At 37.2% G+C, this 14,025-nt stretch overlaps 1 protein-coding gene across 1 annotated transcript in view; it reads right to left on the bottom strand.

The window, feature by feature from the left end:
- Positions 1-14,025, bottom strand: part of LOC111147287 (calcitonin receptor) — a 151,649-nt gene that overhangs the window by 60,667 nt on the left and 76,957 nt on the right. The window lies entirely within an intron of this gene.

Below are 14,025 nucleotides of genomic sequence, written 5' to 3' on the forward strand. Positions count from 1 at the left end.
GCAGCCAATGTGGACTTCAGTTAATCCGTGGCATCAGTAAAACTGCTGAAAATTTCAGTGGAAACATCCACAAAGAAATCATTTCACTGGACAGGAACAAATACGACCTAACGATTTGTAAAGGATCATTAGTCATCCCTGTAGGTAATTTAAGGCCAACTTTGACTTGAGTAGTCTTATTTAGAGCCTTGAGCATTTTTCTTTCCTACAAAATTTTCTACAAGCTTCAAGTTGCTACTAAGAATGAATTTCTTCAATAGCAAGGATTGACTATGTCACCTAACAGCTCACCATTCCTTCTCACAAGCATGTAAGAGAAACATGCGGCTGTGTCACAAATAACAATTTTTCGTGACCGTGCAGATAATTTTACACAAGGAAAGGTAATAAAAAAGCAAAAAATTAAATATGTATATATATATTTTTTTTTCATCAGTGAGATTTGTGTGAAACTGTATTTCACCTAAGGGTGAGTGGTTATGACTGCATCATATGTCTTATACTTTCTCCTAGGTCTAAATTAGTATCTATATTGTTTGCCTGATTTACTAGCTCCCAAATGAGTAAGTTGTATTCCATTTATATATCAGTACTATGGGAAGAGAAAATGAAGAAGAAATTAAAGTTTTCTCCCATTTTTCTAGCCCGGGTACAAGGATGGATAGTGAAGGAATTCAAGAAGGGAAGTAGGGGAAAGAGAAGGAGATTTTAATTTGTCTTCTCCCTCAATGGAAAATGTTACCTGAGTATTGGATGAGTCTTATTCTGGGGTGAAAGGTAGGACTTTTGAAATGTATTATGGGGAAAAAAAAAGAAATGTATTATGGGTACTCATGAAATTAACACAGCTTCCCTTACCTAGATCCTGCTTTTTTAGAAGGAAATTATAGACATACATTGAATTTCTAAAGGTCTGATGCTTATGGTGGTCCTATGATTTAGCCTCTGAGAGAAGCAGGATGTGTGGAACATTCTGGGTGCCAGAATTAAAAGCCAGATCTCTTCTTCAGATGAAAGTCCTACTCATTAATTCCAAATGTGAGGGCTAAGCACAGTGAGAAGTCAGCTTCTCTATTAAGGTGAATATGGGGTGATTAGGCAGTTAATTGGCTTGTTCTATCTATGTCATATATTTGATGTCATTTGACATTTTATAAAGTTTAAGTTGCTAGGTTTTGGCTCAACAGTATAGTTACCATGAGGAGCATTAGAGGTTGAGGGAGAATTGTCCCCTTGAAGGTGAGTGAGGCCTCACAGTCATTTTGCTATAGGAAAGGGAAGCCCCATGGTTTCATAGCCCCACACACTGCTTTTATGATTGTACCATGAACAACTAAGGGGAATGAAAAGAGTATGGACATGGATCTCAGTGAACATTTAGAAATGACAGAGTGGTTTAATCAAAAAACAGAGTCCTTTCCTTTTTCCTATTAAGTGGAGAGGTCTATAACTTTAAATACTCTTGCCTTATTTTGAACTATAACAAATTTCTCACGTGCAACTTTATAGCAGATCTGGGCTATACTGAACCTGCCTCTAGTCAGAAAGGTTCAGTCGTAATTCTCCCAGGTTAAACAGTCCTTTGCAGTTATGCCTCTCTTTGAGAGAAGTATTTCATGGTGATCTGAGAAGAGGAGAAGGAGAACATGGAAGTAGAAATAGTGAATAAAGACAGGGCTTTATGAATTTAAGGGAGAAAAACATGGCAAAGAAAAGTAGAATCAGAATGGAGAATGAAGGGGCGCCTGGGTGGCTCAGTGGGTTAAAGCCTCTGCCTTTGGCTCGGGTCATGGTCCCGGGGTCCTGGGATCGAGCCCCGCGTTGGGTTTTCTGCTCTGCTGGGAGCCTGCTTCCTCCTCTCTCTCTCTGCCTGCCTCTCTGTCTACTTGTGATCTCTGTCTGTCGAATAAATAAATAAAATCTTAAAAAAAAAAAAAGAATGGAGAATGAAGTAATTCACCTTCACTAAGATTCTTTCAAGGAAAGAGGGAAAAAAAGGATGAAGTTAAAAAGAATGACAGACATGGAGAACCCAAACGAACTAACAGAGACCTATAGCTTAGTTGAATGGATGATTAAAGAACGGATAGATTGCAGTGTGGACTCTCAGGAAAGACTAACCTGGAAAGACTAACCTGAAATTTCCAATAGGTAGGGTTCAGAATTCAGTGACTCTGAAGAGAACTGTTTTAACCTAAGGCTTAGAGAGTTAAACCTGCACCCAAACAGGAAAGGACAAAGTCGGGCAAACAGCGGCTAATGGAGATAAAAATGAAACTTGGAAATGTTCGATTTGGAATGGGTACTGGTGAGACAGGTAGCCTGTGATCAAACAGTCATCTGGAATCCTGGAAAATGACTCAGAGAAACCAGAACAAAGCTTAACTTTGACATTAGATGATTTATTTGTTTACTTCCTGATGTTTTCCCTATTCCTTCTCTACAGGAAGGACTTTATTCAGTTTTGACACCCAAGAATCTAGAAAGAAATCTGGAACACAGTAAGTGCTCAGTGAATGTTGGTTGCCTAGTTTAAGGGGTGATGTAGGGTCAGAATTTGGTAAGACAGCAAACATTATTCTTTTCCCAAAGAGCCCTAATTGTAGAGCCAAGAGATTCTAATTTCTACTTTTACTTTTATGATTTCTTTTATTTTGGACATGGAGCATCACCTCTATGCCACTTCCCTGTCTATATAAAGACTCCTTGGCCAATCCTCCTTGACTAAAAGAACACACTTCCATATGTGAAGCATATTGATTCCCCTGGATCTGTCCAGCAGTCTAATTACTTAGTGCAGTTGTTTCTAAGATGTATTTTAGGCACCCTTTTAAAAAAAAGATAAAAGCTTTTATGGAAGCCCCATATAGAAACCAGATGAAGGTAGAGTCTAAAAACTTGACTGTGGAGTTTGATACAGAACATGGAAATGAAATACCCTTAGACAGTGGTTCAGCTACTGGGTAGTACAACAGAATCTGCCCTGGTTTGAATCCACAAATGAGCACTCATCACTAATCTCCTCCCCAGCAAATTGTATTCCTTTGTTGCAGGGATGAGCTGGTCAGTGGAAACCACTTCTATTAATACACTCAGTCTAAATCACTAATTCAATGATGATGATTGAATAGAATAATCTTCATTTAAGGAGAACAAATTTCCTTGACATGTAAAGTTACATTGTTTTTATTTATTTATTTTTTGTGGAAAGAATATGAAATGTCAAAGTCTGAAAATAATGTGTCTATTCTCATAGATCAGCATTTCCAAAAGTGTATTCCATAGAATAGCAGTAATCCCATGAGAAGCAGCATAAAATAAAGTTTCCATGGCCAAAAATGTTTAGGAAATTAAGCATTTCCTATATTCTTCTTAGAGATCTACCATAGACATTAGCACATTAAAGTAGCTAATTTTCCTGTACCAAAACCACTAGTTTGACTTCATTAAGTCTTCATTCTCCAAACCTGTTTGACGATGAAAAAAAACCTTTTTTTTGCAATCACAGTTATTAACCCATCTACAGAATATACTTTGGAAAATGCTCTTTTGGCTCGATGGCAATTTCTAACCCACCATAGTCTATTAAGTTTGCAAGTCATGAGAAAGAGCTGCCCTTTTACTTAAAAATTTCTTTTTTCTTCTCCATGGAGCAAAAGTGGAATTTCTGAGGTCTTAAATATTCCCCAGCCTTGGTACAAAGCCCAAAGCTATAAAAGGCATCTCAGAGGCAATTGCTCCTTTGGAGCATTATTCGTTAAGATCCTCTCCCCTAATACCCTGGCTATGAGAACAGGAGTGGGATGAGGGTATGGGCAAAGAGCAGGAAGGAGAAGAAACAGGCACTGCTTATCTCAGAGTAGCTATAGCCTTTTGTCACCCAAGGCCTAGAATCTGTTTCAAATCTGAAATTTGACATTTGTTTTGAAGACAGATCTATCTAGTAAGCTTCTGTAGATATAGTCCAAGTGGACAGGTAAATATATTTTGTGAAGCCACAAGGTCTGCTGGTTTGTTGCCTTAACAATGCCTTCTGTTTGGATAATGCCTTGATTACATGATCTATTAGGAAATCGTTCTTCATTACTACAGGAACTCACTTGCCAAGATACAATGTCATCATAAACCCAATTTCTGTTGGCCTATTGTGCAAAGCAAAACAACTTTTTGCTTCTCATCATGGGTTTAAAAATGCTCATCTGACTCCAAGATCCAAGTTTAGTTAGTAAGAATTGGTATCTCTGCCTTGGGGAGCTGTTTTTGGTAAACAGGTTGGCACATCATGTAAAAGAGTCTAGATGAGAAGAGAAGCAGAATAAAAATGATGTCATATTGGAAAAAAATGACTTTTCCTTTGACTCTTGTCAAGGGCCCGACATAGTAAGTGTTCAATAAACATTTATCAAATGAAAAAGATAGATTGCCTCTAAGCAGTTGGCTAGGCAACATTAATCAGTGAGAAATCTTGGAGAAGTGGTTCAGAATCATGTGCAGTTCAAAAGTGTGACATTACTCAAATGGATACTGTTAATGAATAATTAGATAGTACTTCATTAATTAAGACTAATTTGAGGAAAAGGCATTGTGACCTCATCAATCCTTTCTAGTACTGGATCTACAATAGCAGCCATGATAGAGAAAGGAAAGATAGGAACTGTTTGGCTCAAATCAGTTTAATTAAAAGCACATCATGCACTTATTACGTGTGTTTTAATACCATCTCAGGATAAAGTTTAACTTCAGTATGTGAGAGGTTGGAAGAAAAAATAGTCCAGTTTAAAGGATCAGCATGAGCAAAGATGAGGATGTGGGAATCATTGACTATATTGAAGAAACTCTAATTTGGCTGATTTTGAAGTTCATGTTCTTAGTCATTACACATATACTGCCATCTGACATGAAAGGAATACTCAGCTTTGGACAAATGGAATTCGAGTTGTCAACAGGGTCATCTGTATGGAGAACCTAAAATGCACCTGATTTTTTTTTTTTTAAGATTTTATTTATTTGCTAGAGAGAGAAAGAGAGAGAGTACTAGCAAGGGGGGAGTGGCAGACAGAGGGAGAGGGAGAAGCAGGCTCTCCGCTGAACAGGAAGCCTAACGTGGAGTTTGATCCCAGGACCCTGGGATCATGATCTGAGCTGAAGGCAGCCATTTAACTGACTGAGCCACACAGCCACCCCCAAATGCACCTGATTGTAAATAACAGCTTTACAGCTTCTGTATAAATTCATAACTTCATATGCTCATGGTTTCTGTTGAGATCAGCTATGGTGAATATGGTGAGAGGAGTCATTGCAGTGTAATAGAAAAAAAAAAAATCTTGGGCTAAGGAATAAGGAATCTACATTCTAATCCTAAAATGACCTCAAACTCATCATGTGACTCTTTAAAAAATTTTTTTAAATTTTTTTATTAACATATAATGTATTATTAGCCCCAGGGGTACAGGTCTGTGAATTGCCATTGTTATACACTTCACAGCACTCACCATAGTACATACCCTCCCCAATGTCCATAACCCCACCACCTTCTCCCTACTCATCATATGACTCTTAAGCATGTTACTGCACCTTTCTGGACCTCCATTTAATTATCTATAAATTAGACAATTGGACTATAATTAAGGGTTCTTCATACTCCAACATTGGCTCTAAATGGAACTGTAATAAAATATAAAGAAGACATTTTGGAGAAAGGGAAACCATAGCAATTAGACAAATATTGGGTCTTTCTGACCCTCCAATAGAAAATAAACAAAGACATCATTTTTCACATTATGTTCTCTAAAATATGATCATTGTGACCACTCATTTAATAATGAAAAAGGAAGGAGTAGTTCACCAGGACAAGGTTTGAGAAATGTGGAACACTATGTGGTCTTTTCTGGAAAAAAATTTTATGTTTATGTTAGGATACTAAAGGTTCTGAGAAGTCCTGCAACAATGGACCCTCTAACTAAATTCACTTAAGTTAGCTCTTTTTATCAATTACTTTACCATTAATAATGTGTAATTAACACTCAAGGAATGGACAGGCAAATTTAACTAATAGTTGACTTCCACTGATTTCAATAAATGAAAGCTATGCTACTCTCTATTAGCAGAAAGACTGTAGTTACAGGCAACTGTTACAGATTTATTAGCATCTCTTTATTATACTGGAATAGAAATGACAGGACTTTGCCACAACTTATCTAGATTTCTGTAACTCTGATGAATAGATGATTTAGTTGAATATGTTGGTGCTATTACAGCATAGGGAGTACAGCCAATAGTATATGTGTGTGTGTGTGTGTGTGTGTGTGTATCTTTTGTTTTGAAAGTCTGCTTTCACAAATACTGATATATGAAAAGTGTCCTTCTTTCTTACCCAGAAGACTTCCTGCTAGGTGATGTACTGCTTGATTCAAATTATAAACTCTTTTAAGTCAAATAGTCCAACACACATCAAACCATCCCATAAATACCAACAGGAATTCAAAATTGTGGGTTTATGATTTGGTCCTTATTTACACATTATTGTGTCCTAATACACCTTTGACAAACTTCTTCTTTCAGAAAAAGATATGCCTGATTTCACTGGGTGATGGAACTGGAAGAGACTCCAGAATTCAAATTTTCCAAAACTCTCACTATAGAGGTGAGTTAATGAAAGCCTACTGAAGTGATTTTCCTCAAATTGGTTAGGAGGTTAGTGGAAGAGCTCTAGTTAAAGCCCTGTTATATTCCCAAATGGGTGTACACCGTAAACCCCTAAAATGCCTCACCTCGAAGGTTTTTTCTAGCTTCAGCCTTCTGCTAGTAAAGCCTGTAAGGTCTAGTCTAGTTGGGATAGAAGTAATCCACAACCACAGCTCATCCTTGTGCCCAGTGTGTTTCCTCTTATTCACCCTCATGAGTTCCATTTAGTTCTGATTTCAAAGATACCTTGGGGAAGAAGATGCTTAGGCCTGAATAAAGTGGATTAAATAAAGGAATACCCTGTGGTATTATTCAAAATGGCTAACAGTGGCTGCTATTTCCACATCCACCAATCAGAACAACTGCTGGCTATTAACCACAGCTCTGTTGTGCCGGTGCTCACCAGCTGTAGGCCAGCCGTGGAGTTCTCCACTTCCCTCCTCTATCCCATAGCGCTGATGTTCACTGTGCATGTATCTCCGTATGTTTGTGTTTGCAGAAATGAAGGTGGAGTGGAATGAAGCAGAGAGCTCTTATTGTATTTATAAATTCACTCATCAAATATTTACTGAGTCAGATGCACTTTTTGCTCTTAGGCGCCATTATGTACTACAGAGAATGCCTGAGTGGGAGCTACTCTTATGGACCCCCTTTATTTATATATTCTTCCCAATCCCTTCACCATTTCTGGGATTGTACATGAAGATATTTCACTGAGAACCTTACAAGGGACAAGTCTGTTCCTGTTTTTCTAATTCTAGTAGCATATATTTACTAATAGAGAAAGGCACTATCGAATATAATTTAATCATTACAAAGCTTTCCTTTTCTTCCTATTAAATTATTTAAAGGCCCATTTCCCTGAAATTTTGAGTGCCTTGGAAATTATCCTTTTTGCAGGGCTATGTAAGCAGTTCAAAGTTTCTGTAAAATTAGCTGGATTCCCTCGAAAAACAGAGACTCAGTGGGATTAATGACATCAGGGATGGCCAGCCAAGCTGGAACCCTCAATGTCAGCCATGATGACGCAAATGGTTTTCATCGTAGCAGTTGTTTCCCACCATGACCTTAACAGCTAATATTCAAGATGGCAGTCTAAGGAACTTGTCTAAAATGATGGTATCAAAGTAAATTTCAATATGAGAATTTAGTATTTCAGGTGAAGCCAACATTTTGCAACCTGCTTTATTAAACAAAGCTTTGTACTTTCTTTTTAAGATTTTATTTATTGATTTGTGAGAGAAAGAGAGAGAGAGAATAAATAGTGGGGAGGACCAGAAGGGGGACAGAGTGAGAGAGAAAGAGAGAGGCAGACTCCCTGCTGAGCAGGGGGCCTGATGCGGGGCTCAACCCCAGGACCCTGGAATCATGACCTGGGCCAAAGGCAGACACTTAACCAACTGAGCCACTCAGGAAACTTGGTACTCTCTTTATTAAAATAAAACTTGCATGTGACTCACTTTGTCAGTTCACTTTTTAAAAATTATATATGTAAAGAAGCTTTGGTCCCTAAAATAAGACTTGGCCAATCTGACATTTAATTAGGAATATCAAAGAAGTAATCTTAATGCATGTGATTTGGTTTGGGGATATAGATGGGATAATAACTGAGAAGCAGGCAGCCAAGTTCAGTGAATTCAGAAGTGTCTGGGAGGCATCTAGATAATCTCCATCCATACGTAATCCTTATTCATATTTTCCCAATCTCTGGCTGAATTTCTATGACAGCTCTTTGTACTTCCCCTACCTCCCTCTGGTGGTTTGCATTCAGTGATAGTAGCTAACGGAAACACAGGAGAGGTAAGTGCTAGAATTCATGTCGTGCCAATGAAGTGAACTGGAGTAACTGAATTGACCAAGAGTTTACTCTAACAGGACCTGTGACTCTTTCCAAAGGAAACTTGACTGGCAACTGCTTCTCTAATGTCAGCTGACTAACATAAGTTCACTGCTCTGCTGTTGCTATTGGGCAGAATAGCTAATGGGCAGGTCTTCCTGGGGCCTGAACTAACTGCTGGCAGGAAGGGGACAGGTAACAGAGCTCTTCCCTTAGCCTCTCTGTTCTCTGCTGTAGGAGTGAAATACAACACACCTTTGAACTTAAGGCTTTAGGTTCAGGAAAGTTGTTTTTGTTTTTTTAAGATTTTATTTATTTGTTTGAGAGAGAGAGATTGAGAGTGAGAGAGAGCATGAGAGGGGAGAAGGTCAGGGGGAGAAGCAGACTCCCCATGGAGCTGGGAGCCCAAAGCAGGACTTGATTCCAGAATTCCAGGATCATGACCTAAGCCGAAAGCAGTTGCCTAACCAACTGAGCCACCCAGGTGCCTTCAGGAAAGTTTTGATATTCTTTGGAAAGATATAGATGGAACCTACTGTTTATTAAGAAAACCTATTATTATCATGGCTGATTGATACACAGGACTATATAGTAGTCTTTAGCCAAAGTAAAATATGTATTAAAATAGACTTTTTTTTTTTTTTTTTTTAAGAAAGAACTGATGGCAAAGGAAGGAAGGAAACTAAAATGAACCGAGTACACTCTAAGAGCCGGGTAATTATATTTATAACATTATCCTCACATCAAACGCAAATAAACATTATCCCCACTTTATGCATAAGGAAACAAAAGTTTGCAGATGTTAAGTGACTTTACTAAGTTCTCACAGTTAATGAGGGGGGCAGAGACAAAATTTGAAAACAGTTCTTCAAAACCACACTCTCTTCATATTTCACACTGATTCTAGAAGTACAGACATTTAAAATCAATATTAGGTAATGACAGTTTGAAAATAAGTTGTCAGTAATTTTTATTTTTTAGAAAGAATTGTCTGTGCTTTAAAAAGTGTGTGAAATTTTGCTTTGGAAAATGTGTAGAAGTTTGGTAGACATTTATTGCCTCTTAAATTGACAATTTGAAGATCGTTAAATATGTTAAGCATATTTCATTCTTTCTCTTGGTTTAGATATTGTACATTATATTTTATAGAATTCTAATTTGTCATATGTTTTTAATAATTACTTGTAAATAATGACAATATATTTCCCTTTAGAGCCACTTCATGAATATTCCTTGTTGAAGGGTTATGGGCCGATAAGGATTCTTAGTTTTCATTAGCAATCCCTTATAACCACAAAAAACCTCCAACAAAGACCAAATCTAAAAGGCATTAAGAGATTTATGATCACTCATTTTAAAATCATTAGATAGGACACCTAGGGCGGCTCAGTCAGTTAAGCCTCCAACTCTAAATTTTGGCTTAGGTCATGATCTCAGGGTTGTGAGATCGAGTGTCTCATTGGGCTCCATACTGGGTGTGGAGCCTGCTTAAGATCCTCTCTGTCCCTCTCCCTCTGCCCCTCCCTACCAACAAAATAAAACTATTAGACAAATATTATTTTCCTAGGTCAACTGTATTAACTATATTGACTTTTACCTAAATCATACAAGTAAACTAATAATCATACTTTGGAATAATTATTGCTTAATGACAAATGTAAATTATTTATATTCTTTTTTCATACTTAACAGTATTGAAGCAATTATTCACAAGTGCTTCAATGTCAGTTTCAAAGTTGCTCTCTGTGGAATTGTGCTAATTCTAAAGTTGGTCACCAAGGTGAATATTGGGCTAGATTACAACTAATACTACTTGATTAACTGCTTCAATATTCTTACAATATGTAATTTAAAAATGCAGTACTATATTCTCTCCTTCTATCAGAATTAAATGCAGAATCTATACAACCAAAGATAATTAAGATCAAAATCAAAATACTCAATTCATCAAGGATCTTCTTAGCCCTGTATCAGTGGTAAGGCTAATGTTGATCCCAGGGCTCTCCTAAACCAAAGAACTGTGGGAAATAGAGCCAGCCAAATGTTTCCATCTGGTCCATATCAACTGCTGTTTTAGAGTTAGCTTAATTAAGCATTGGCAAGAAAAATGCTGAAATAATTTAGAAAGGTGTAAAGAGAAGCCCATTAAAACAAACACATAACAAAGAAACTTTCAAACATAAAAAACAACAATTTTAGGGGGTGCCTGGGTGGCTCAGTTGGTTAAGCCTCTGCCTTCGGCTCAGGTCATGATCCCAGGGTCCTGGGATCGAGCCCCACATCGGGCTCCCTGCTCAGCAGAGAGCCTGCTTCTCTGTCTGCCCTTCTGCCTACTTGTGCTCTCTCTCTCAAATAAATAAATAAATAAAATATTTTATTTATTTTTTTAAAATATTTTATTTGTTTATTTGACAGAGAGAGATCACAAGTAGTCAGAGAGGCAGGCAGAGAGAGAGAGGGGGAAACGGGCCCCCTGCTGAGCAGAGAGCCCGATGTGGGGCTTGATCCCAGGACCCTGAGATCATGACCTGAGCCAAAGGCAGAAGTTTAACCCACTGAGCCACCCAGGCACCCCAAATAAAATCTTTTATAAAATTTTTTAAAAAAAAGCAACACCTTTAGGAGTGGTTTGCTCATATTGCCATCAGTTAATACTTTGCTAAATGCCTCGGAGGTTCATAGTTCAGGGCACTGGATTAATTGCAGTTCAATTCTAATTTGTCTCCCTAGAACAGAGATATTTCTTATGGAGCTCTGTGTATATACAAATTCGAGACTTGAAACGGGCAGCAAATATCACTGTAAAGTGCCCAAACCCACCTACTATATATATGTGTGTGTATGTATATGTGTGTATATATACATATATATATGTGTATATATATACCCACAACTGACAGAAAGTTGACATGACCCCATGGGCTGACAATATTTACTAGAACAGGAAACAAAATCAATAGCACAATTGGAAACATAGTCTAGAAACTGTTACCTTGACTTATTTTTAAGATTAGGATATTTATCACAGTCATTCAGAAATGTCTTTGAAGTTATTTTTTAATTAAAACTTGGTGTTTCTTGAAAAATAAAATAGCAAAAGTCCTATTTCGTTATAAGAAGACAATATGGAAGAATTTGATTGTCATAAAGATGAGTCCTATGGCAATAATGTGGTTTGCTATTTTCACACAATACTATCAAAGACACAAAATTCAACAGCACCCTATTTAAGAGCAATGATAATATTATGATCAGCAGCACATTTTTCCTTGTATCAACATAAATTTTAGATGCTTAGAAAACAAATCAGAATATGTCTCTTTTGGCTAATTTAGTGGAAGCAGAAAAAATACTGCAACATAAGGGTTCATGCATTTTAACATAATTTCTTGGTGGGATTTTACCACAGGAAAGCTTAAATATTATAAGCCTTATACTAATGGGGATATATAACTATCTTCTGGCAAAGTTTTGCTTTATTAACTGCATAAGTCTGTAAACTATAAACAACTTTACAATATGTGTCAAAATCCTTAAAACATGGAGATCCTTTGATGTGATTTTTTTCTAAATATATAATCATAAATTGGCTCATATTTAATTATAGAAATAGCCATTATAATATCGTCTACTGTGGTGGAATTTGGAAATAATCTAAATGCCCAAAAGAATGGATTTGTTAAATAAACTTCAGTACATCGACACTATGGAAATCTGTGCAGCTATTGAAAATTGTATTAGAATATTTAATTATATTATTACATATTTATTACATTAACACTTTTGAAAAGGACTACAAATTGAATGTACTGAATAATCTTTTTTTTGTAAATATATATATATATATGTGCACAGAAGAACAGCTTGAAGAATAGGATAAAATGTATTTTCTGAGTTCTTTTTTTTTTTTTAAGATTTTATTTATTTGAGAGAGAGAGAGAGACAGAGCATGAGCAGAGGGGAGAAGACAGAGGGAGAAGCAGACTCCCCGCTGAGCAGGGAGCCTGTTGCGGGACTAGATTGTAGGACCCAAGGATCGTGACCTGAGCGGAAGGCAGACGCTTAACCGGCTGAGCCACCCAGGTGCCCGCGTGTTCTGAGTTCTTATTAGGCAGCCAGCACTATCAGTGTACTATTTTCCTTAATCCTTTCAGTAGCCTTTCTGTGCAGATAATATTATTGTTATTATAATTTTGTAGCTACGGAAACTGAGCCTTAGGGGCTAGGTAAAACATTAGATTGGCTGTGTAATAAACAACCCCCCATGTCTCAGTGGCCTAAAAGAACAGGTATTTATTATTACTATTATTATGTTTTGCTCAAGTGACATGGAGCTATAGGGCAGCTGAGGCTCCCTCCCTAGATCTCCTTCCTCCGACTCTTTCTCTGTGACCAAGGCTGAAGGAGCAGCCGGGAACCTGATTGTGTTGCTGTCCTGGCAGGGGGTTGCCAGGCCAGAGGAGCCAAACTACAAAATGGCATTTCAAACTTTGCTCCGATGGGGTAAGACACAGCTTCTCAGTCACCTCACACTGACCTAAGCAAGTCACAACATGAAGCCCAAAGTCAATGTATCAGGAACAAATAATCCTTTTCTGAGTAAAGAGAAAGTAAATAATTAGAAACACACACACACACACACACACACACACACACACACACCCCTGGGACAACTGCACAAATTTTCACAGAAGAGTCATGGCAAAGAGGATACTAAAACCTCACCAGGAGGTGGGTTTGCAGGTGATTTTCTTTTGCTTACCTGCATTTTCTAACTTCTATAATGTGTAGGAATTGCATTTGAAATATAGAGGGAGGGGGGAGAGAAGACAAAATAAACTAACTTGGATTTATTCTGGGCTTTATTTGGTGTTGCTAATAGGAGGTTCCCTGTGGTGTAGTGGAGAATAAGAATGCTTTACAGAGGAGAAGAGAAAATGATGCTCATCTCACCTTAATTGTTTGGCCCTGATTTTAATCTGTCTTCTGGTAACTGAAAGAATACTTTAAAGAAATGTTTGACAATAATCCCTGATAAGGAATACCCCACAGATTAAAAGAGGGCACTTCAACCAAGTGGGAGTGCCATTTCGGAGCGACCCATTCTCTGTAATTAAAGCTTCATTCATGATACCAACAGTAAGTTGCAATTAAAAAAATGAGTTAGTACTAAATTAGCAATATGTTTAAGACAGAATGTCTGCTGGTCTTTCTAATTACATCTCTTAAGAGTACCCTGATGGTGATTAGCTGTTAAAAATATATTTTTTATATTTTTATATGATTCACAGACCTGTACCCCTGGGGCAAATAATACATTATACATTAATAATAATAATAATAATAATAATAAATATATTTCACAAATGTAATTACTAAACTATAAAGGGAAATGAATCTCAGTGGCCAATGAGGAATAGTCATAATATACCCATAAAAACAACTGCAAACAAAGGCGGAACACGTTTGGTGATATTATAGAAAATTGCCCAAGTTTTCCATTT

The sequence above is a fragment of the Enhydra lutris genome, unplaced genomic scaffold (genome assembly GCF_002288905.1).
Source record: "Enhydra lutris kenyoni isolate GAN:26980312 unplaced genomic scaffold, ASM228890v2 scaffoldscaffold16, whole genome shotgun sequence".
NCBI lineage: Eukaryota > Metazoa > Chordata > Mammalia > Carnivora > Mustelidae > Enhydra > Enhydra lutris.